The 8712-nt window shown below is 32.4% G+C and overlaps 1 long non-coding RNA gene across 1 annotated transcript; it reads right to left on the bottom strand.

Annotated features, from left to right (window-relative positions):
• Positions 1 to 4280: 4280 nt before the first annotated feature.
• Positions 4281 to 7225, bottom strand: LOC131421271 (uncharacterized). The gene is made up of 3 exons (XR_009223784.1): positions 7141 to 7225; positions 5095 to 5164; positions 4281 to 4588 (listed from the first exon to the last, which is right to left on the bottom strand). It is a non-coding gene; the product is annotated as an uncharacterized LOC131421271 (long non-coding RNA).
• Between the last annotated feature and the right edge of the window lie 1487 nt (positions 7226 to 8712).

Raw genomic sequence — 8712 nt, 5'->3', positions numbered from 1 at the left:
AACTCAATATACCTTGGACATACATCTTCATTTTTTGTGACTAAGAAGCATATTGATATTCCCACGTCTACGGATTTGCTCTTGTTAGCAATTGTTGCAGACGCTTTGTAATCAGCAAATAAAATTATCACAATTTCAAATAAAACTTTGGTTTTATAATTGCTATTTTGTGTCATTTCTACAATGCACATACACAAATATATTTGTATCTATGTAAGAATATGAATAAAGAAACAATTATATATGTATACATGTGTTAACTTCCATATTTACATTTATGTGTGTACTTATAAAATAACTGACTACATAAACACTTATATACAAGAATAAAATGTTATTAAACATTTTAAGCCAAACAGATGAGAAGGCAGAAAAAAAAGTGACAACTACAGTTGTATATAATGATAATGCTATTACTATCAATAATAATTTATCAATCAATAGTAGCAACCCAATATATAATGCATTTTCAATGATGTTATTATATGGTTAGTCAGGCATTCCATCAGTTTTCTAAGAATCATTCATTTAGATGTTAAAAGTTTGTCTATTGGTCTGAAAAATTAAATAATTGTCTGGCCATATTGAAATATAGTACACTTAGAAAATTCTCCTTACATAACAACATTTGTTGACCGAATGAACAGATTAATAGACAAAAGAACTACCTTCCATACAGATGGCATACTTCTTAGAGTAAAATTAACTTCATTTAAAAGTTCAGGAAGCTAAATATATTGATACTATTTTTAATAACATATATTTCCAGCATTATTTACTAACATTTACACAAAGCTGATTGATTTGTGATTATTCTTGATGTGGTACAGGGACTATCAGTCCTTGGTTTGGGATTTATAGGTTAAAGGCATGCCTTGAATGAATCACTTTCATCCTCTCAAATTTAATATGCACTATTTAATATGTATTATCTGTATCATTTTTTCCCAGTGAAGTGATAATCAATTTGTCATGATTAATACAGCAAAACTTATAGACTGCACAATACCTTCTATTCATATACACAGGTGAGCCACAACCTGATATGATATCCCCCCCAATTAATATCCCTATTCCTGCTATCAAATGACCATTTATGCCAGAAAATAAATTATGCCATAAAATAAATATCTTCGAGATAATAAAAAATTTTTTAATAACATATATAACTATGTTTATATTATATATAACTATAATTGCGCACAGTTTGTATTTCCAATGTGAGGCTAGGTCATGAGGGTCTATGGAAAATATTTTCATACTGTTTTAAGATGTATCGGCATTAAAAGTTTCTTTCCTTCAACTATTTACATGTATTTGTTAAATGAATAAATAAATGAATGCATGTTTAGAAATTCACAAGAATATTTCCCATCAGATTTTAAGCTCCATGGGGCAAGAAACGTATTTCTCTTCTTCACTCAGCGAATAACATAATGTCAGCACTTGATAGAATTTTGAGATTAATTAATTAATTATAACATTTTTAATCTGCCTACTATTGAATATGTCTGTAAATTAGTGAAACTACTTTTTAAAAATAAGAGGTTATGCACCTAAATATACAAGTAGCAAAATCCCCAATAACTAGCACAATTCCCTAAAAGAAACACTGACATATAATGAATGCTCAATAAATGTTTGCTTAATCTCACCATTCCCTTCACAAGTTATACATTTTTCCCATTGATAATGCCATTTTTTTTCAAAATATTTTGTCACTTATCTTTGGAATTATTTTTAGAGCTATATCATTTCCCAGATTTGATTTCTTTTATTATGTGACTATTTCCAGAACACAAGAATAATTTACTATCTATCTATCATCTATCTACCTATCTATCTATCTATCTATCTATCTATCTATCTATCTATCATCTTTCTATCATCTGTCTATCTATCTAATATATAATGTTATGAGAAATGCTTATCTGGAAGTATACTTCATTTATTGGGTTTTAAATACATATATTGCAATCTGGCAAAATCATTAAGTTGAGTAGACCAGATTTGGCAAAATCCATTTCATTTCGCCATAAAATTTTAAAAATATTTATAAACATGTCAAATATTAGATTTAATTCTAATATCTACATAGTTTGAGAAGTAGAATTACCCAAATTTTACATTGGAATAATAGCATCAGTTGAGATAAAATTCTAGGGCAGGGTAAATATAAATATAGAAAAGAGAAATATGAACAGTAACATTAAAAAAATATGTAGACATACATATATATATTAATAAATATATATACAATTTGTCCATCATTCTATATTTCAGAAAATTGCTTCTGAGGTCTTACATAGACAATTAATCCAACTATATATACTATATTTTATATGTATGCACATTTAACATACAAAATAAAAATCTCATTATGTGAATTAAAAAAATAAATATAATGTTACTACATTTGGAAGAATTTAATTGTTATACATCTAAAATTACTGGAAAATATTAACTATCCAGGGGAAAAACCACTGGGACTCTAAATACTAATGATTAGTTGATTCAACATCCAAACAATATTTATATTGTATTTATCTTTCTAAATTAGAGAAGAGTGACAGAGAAAAATAGAGTGATATTTACAAATCCTTAAAAAAAGGTCATGTTTACTGAGATTTGTTAGTTATATTTTTATGATTTATTACAACAATATAAAGTAGGCTTTAAAAATTTCAAAATCTAAAGCTACTTTAAAACCATGATAAGCATAAATATCCCCTTTCCTGCTCATCATCTGACTTTGCCCCTAGATAATGTCAAATGAATTAGGTGGCTTTCATTTTTCACTGGAAGTTGTTCTCCTGAAGTTGATTATTTTATAACTGTTTAATCTTTATAGTAGAAAACTAAGGATATCTCTACACTCAAAAGAAAAAGAAAGAGAATTTGATTCAAAAGATCTTGATTTTTCAGTCATTTTGCCTATTGAATATAATCATTGAAAACGTGACTAAACTCAATGTCCGTTTAAATTAAGGACACTTTGCCTGTTTCAAATACATAGTTTCACTTCGGGTGCAAGGACCTTAAGTAAAACATTTATGCCTGAGAGAGAAATCTAAGGAAAATTAACCACAGGCTAATCCATTGAACAGCATGCTTTCAAGGATAAATTACATTAGTTAACTGAGAAGCCAATAAAATACATTTGCTGGGATCAGATTATATACTGGATGGACTTATATACAGATTCCCTATTTATTTCAAGTGTATGTGAAAACTAGAAATACAAAATACCGGTAAACTTAGTTTGTACGACAGATATGACATCATAATGAAGTTGATAGTAATTCTCCAACGAGGAACAGGTGAGCATGGACTCTGTCCTACTTTTGTGAAATAGGCGCCTGGATGAACTACTCTTTGTCTTTCTTTCCTTAACGTTTTTTATGACTTGAGTCTTGAAGAATTCCCTTAAAGTTTACTATTGGCCTCATGATTCTTTTACTCATCCCTCTCTATCCTGTTTACACATCTTGGTAAAGTAAAGTTTCCATTCTTTTACAGCTTTTTTTAAACCAAAACTTCTACCATTGGAACTTTGTTTTACCTATAGGTAACAAATTTTCTCTGAAAGCCAAGTTCTATGTGATCTCTCTCTGACATCTGTAATCTACTGCAAATATCTGCTATGAATCCGTGACTATTTTTCCATATTATTTTGCTCTTTTATTAAATTCACTTCCTTTTAATTGTGGGTATCTGCAAATTTTCACAGCCTGTGCTATCTCTGACATTAATTCTAGGTACAATGGGTGAAGCTATTTATTTCACTTTTGAAGATTACCCATTTTGGCAGGAATAAAACAATTCACCATACAGTTACACTGGAAAAACCAAAATCTTTATTTCAGTAATTTATCAAATTCAAATGACATGATATTTTTCTCAAGCTATCTTCATAGCAAGCCTGTGAGGTTTATACAATTAATATCCATTTTTTTGATGAGAAAACTAAGGCTCAGAGAGATTGCATGGGTTGCTCAGATTACACAGCTAGAAAGTAGAAGAGCTGGGATTTGAACCCAGAAATACAGAGTTCATGTTCTTAAGCACTGTGCAGTACATGTTCTCTCAGTTAAATAAATAACTAGTTTTAAGGAGAACTTTCAAAAAACAAATTTATCATTCATGAACTCTTGCTCACAATGTTGCAGCATTATTTTATCAGAAATCTTTGCCATCAACTACACATGTGGAAATCATTTCTTTGTTATTGTATGCATGTTCAATGTCCTATTAAAGAACATTACCACAAGCTTAGAGGTTTAAAACAACATGTATTTATTTTACACATTTTCCAGGGGTCAGGAGGCAGGCACAGTTTATCTGAACCCTCTGCTCAGGGTCTCACAAAGCTGTAGGCAGGGTGTTAGCTGGGCTACATACTCACCTGGATGCCAAAATTGAAAAGAACTGCTTCCAAATTCCCTCAGATTGTTGGCAAAATTCATCCTCTTGCAATTATAGGACTGAGGTCTCCATATTTTTGCTAGCTGCCGGCCCCTCTCTGCTGCCCTCTGTTCCTTGCCATGTGGCCCTCTCCGTAGGCAGTTCACAACATGCATGCTTGCTTCTTCAAGACCAGCAGGAGAAAGTACACTAAGACAGGGTCATACAGAATATAAAATAATCACAGGGCTGACATCTCTCCACCTTTGCCAAATAACATGACCTAAGAAAAAGTGTGACAGCCCATCACCTTCGCCATATTCTCCTGGTGGGAAGCAATTACTGGACCCACTTCCCAATCAAGAAGAGGAAACTACACAAATTCCTGGATATCTGAGAGTGGGAAATCATAGTGGGAGTCCTCTAGGGTATGTTTATCACAATCATTACAGTAATTTTAAATACTAATACCAAATAATTCTATACTTTGGTTTGAATTAAGATGAAGAATTTTGGGGATAAGTAACTCCCTCCCGTGATACCTTCCGAATCTGAGTCACTAGCTGTAAACCTTTTGACATTCTTCAGAGAGGCCAATATTATAACTTTTGAATTTTAGTGTATGTTATTGGTACAGGACGGATTAGATTTCCTCAATCTTGCTCCCCTAAGTCTCAAGCATCCACCCACCAATTCACCCAATGACGACGACGTTTCCTCCTGAAGCTCGGTTCCTCTATCAGTCTTCCAAGTGGCAGAACTGAAGGGAATAACAATTACAGGTACTTCTTAGAGTGTTGGAAACAAGAAGCTGTAAGTAGAATATATTTCAACTTTGATTACCTTATTGATGGTTGCCCCGTGATCGACCTACACACAGTTGATCTGGGCAGTCCCACAGTACTGACCCTATGCATCTAATTGAGATTTTAGTGAACAACACCTAGCGTATTGAGCGTGACTTGAAGAAAAGAAAAGGATTCTTCTTGAAATTGTCCCCTATTGAATTGGAACCAGTTCATAATGCTACTTAAGTTATTTTTCATGTCATCTACTTTTAACTATGCCGCTATCCACAAGGCTATGATTGCTTCAGATTTAACTTTCAGATATATATTTTTTTCTATTCATAAGTTTAAGAAACTCTTACAAGTCTAGGATTAAGAGAGTTTGAAAGTATTAGCTATTGAGATACTACCAACTAAAATTCAAAATATATTCTATGTGGAAGTACACACACAACGAAGAGAATAATAAGAGATTCTGCATTTAAATAAATTATATTTCTTTGACAAGGAAATTAGTGCAGGTACATAAGAATATGGAATTCAGAGCAGCTAAAAAATACTAATGTGCTTGTTGCTATGCTCATACATTTAACGCTTGATACATTATTAAAGACAGCTCCAGGCAAAAGTTCTGCTCTAAAGATTGGAAAGGTCATTTTACAGACCAAAAATATCCAGTGAATAAGCGGTCTTTGTGTACTCATATGCACAATCAGAAGTTGGCATAACATTTTTAACAATGTGATACTACTTCAAGTGTATGATAAAGACCACTTGATAATGATTCATACAGAGATACATTTTATTTTATAGGATATTCAGGGCCTAAAATTTACTGGTTGGTCTTCAGTCTCAGGACTTCAGTCTGTGGTTTCAGTGGTATTTTTGATGGTAAAGAGAAAAAAATTAGATTAATGTTTCTTATGTTTCACAAAAAGGTGACTTATTTTAGATATGCAAAATAAGTCTAGAAAATAGAGAGGCATTTATTTACTTTCTGCTTCAAAAACAAAATTAGAGGCACCCAGAATTTGAGAATATAACTCGAGTTCTATGACTCCTGCCAGTCACAACTTTTTTGTAGAGAAAATGCAAATTACAATGGTAATCACTCAACGGATCAAGAATCATCTCTCAGTACTATGTTAGGACATGTGGCACAGTAGTATTACTAGACATTTTGGAATCCTACACAACTGAGTTAAAATCATGATTTCACAATTTATTATATCTGGCAAATTGGAATTATTTGACATGTCTGTGTCTTGAATGCCTCTTCTGCCAAATGAATAATAGAACATCTATAACACAATGTTGATGTATTTAATGAGATAAACTATATTAATGTAATTCATATGGTTGCTCCAATTTGAAAAAAACAATAGTTGCTAAAAAAACCATTTTAATTCGAGTGAATTAGTAAATGACCTCCTATTAATTGTAATCCACTATAATATGAAAAGATGTACTTCTGCAATGTTGTGCTTGGATTACAGGATATTAAAGCCAGATTTTTATCAGTTTTATACCTAGAAGATTTCCTTTACAAATTGTATTGCACTTGGCTGGAGGAAAACATTCATGCTTTTTGATTGATTTATTTCCAGTAAGATCCAGCTTGATGTTCTACTTGTGATGATTTAGAGAATGACATATGTTTGTGTGGTTTAGCCAGCATGTCTTCCTTAATTTGAAAATATCATCATCTTATTTGAGGAGGAAGTGGCTCAAGTTATAATAAACTGAGTCCTTCCTTTAGATGGGTCTAAAGAAAGAGCATCTTTTCTCTACCGTGTCAAAAAAAAGGAAGTGAATACAGCACTCTTGGTGAGCACTGGTTCAGCATCTTGAAGAAAACGGCCCAGGATGTAAATGGGTACATACAGAAGGCAATTATAGCTCCCCAAAATGTTGACATTGTAATCTCCTAAACCTGTGAATATATTACCTTATATAGCAAAGGAGTCATTGCAAATATGATTAAAGTATCTTGATATGGTGAGATGATCCTGGATTGTCGCATAGATCCAATCACAGACATCCCTATAAGAAAGAGGCAGGAGAGTCAGAGTCAGAGAGAGAGAGACTTAAATATGGTACCTGGTTGGCTTTGAAGATGGAGGAAGGGGCCCTCCACCAAGGAATGCAGATGGCTTATACAAACTGTAAAACACAAGGAAGGGATTGTCCTTTAAAACCTCCAGAAAGTTCTCTTCCTCTCCTGAAATGTAGTTATGTGGGACAGCAAAGAGTTTCTTTTCAAGAAAGTAGTTCTGTCACTTCAATCAAACAGTAAATATTAAGTAAATATTTGTGGAAATTAATAGTAGGCATTGTAAAAATATAGCTTAAAAAGCTGAATATTGGGGCCAGCCCCATGGCCTAGTGGTTAGTTCAGCGTGCTTTGCTTTGGCGGCCCCGGTTCAGTTCCCAGGAGCAGACATACACCACTCATCGGTGGCCATGCTGTGGCGGTGACCCATATACAAAATAGAGGAGGATTGGCAACAGATGTTAGCTCAAGGAAAAATCTTCCTCAGAAAAAAAAAAACCTGAATGTTCTTAGAAGCATCAATAAATAATATCGTCAGTTATCCTGATGAAGTCTGATAAAGGGGAGGCCTATAAATCTATCAACACTTACTGCTCTCCATGGATACTGTACCCTGGAAACAAGAGATGAACTATCAGAAGAAGCAAAAGATAGCAAAAGATCTTGTTCTTGCCTCTCAGGACTGCATTGCATATTAATTGGATGAGGTAGAAAAGAAAATTCACTATTTTCTCCTACTTCTAACTGTAAAGTATGTAATCTTACTTGAATCACATAAAACAAAGAACCTATAGGTAAATATATAGACATATAAGACACAGTCCAAGTCTATATATAGATGTGGGTGTGTATCTGTGTGTATATATATATTTATAGACATCCATATACATATTCTGCAATTTTATTGAAACAACCATCTACTATCATTTTGAGTAGTGTTTAATCTTACCATATATCTATATAAATGTTATAAAAATCACTGAAATGTAACAAGCACTATATTTTAATATAGTACTCAAATATAGAAGATTTGAATCAATCTCAATTACATGTACTAGCCTTGTGATTTGGAGCAAGAAATAAACTCTCATCAAATATCCATTTTAAAAATTTATTAAGTATATTTTTAGAGACATCTACCTTGACCCAAGCACTGTTATCATATATTGATGAGATATAATAAATTTACCAAAAATGTTGAAAAATGAAGAAAATGAGGAAAGAGGAAGAAAGGATAGAAAGAAGAACTTCCCTTGCACTTAAGAAAATCACTGGATAAAAAAGTTGTGTACTTTTGTAATAACAATATAATATATTAAGTATTATTACAAAACTCTGAACACAGTGCTGGGAAAGCTAGGTGAAAGATCAAATTGGTCTATGGATGTAAACCAATACTAGAGAAGAATGACATACTAGCTCATTTTAAATAAATAAGTAGTAATTCTCCTGACAAAGAAAAGAGGA

Source organism: Diceros bicornis, chromosome 24 (genome assembly GCF_020826845.1).
Source record: "Diceros bicornis minor isolate mBicDic1 chromosome 24, mDicBic1.mat.cur, whole genome shotgun sequence".
Lineage (NCBI taxonomy): Eukaryota > Metazoa > Chordata > Mammalia > Perissodactyla > Rhinocerotidae > Diceros > Diceros bicornis.
This window is presented reverse-complemented; position numbering and strand designations above follow the sequence as displayed.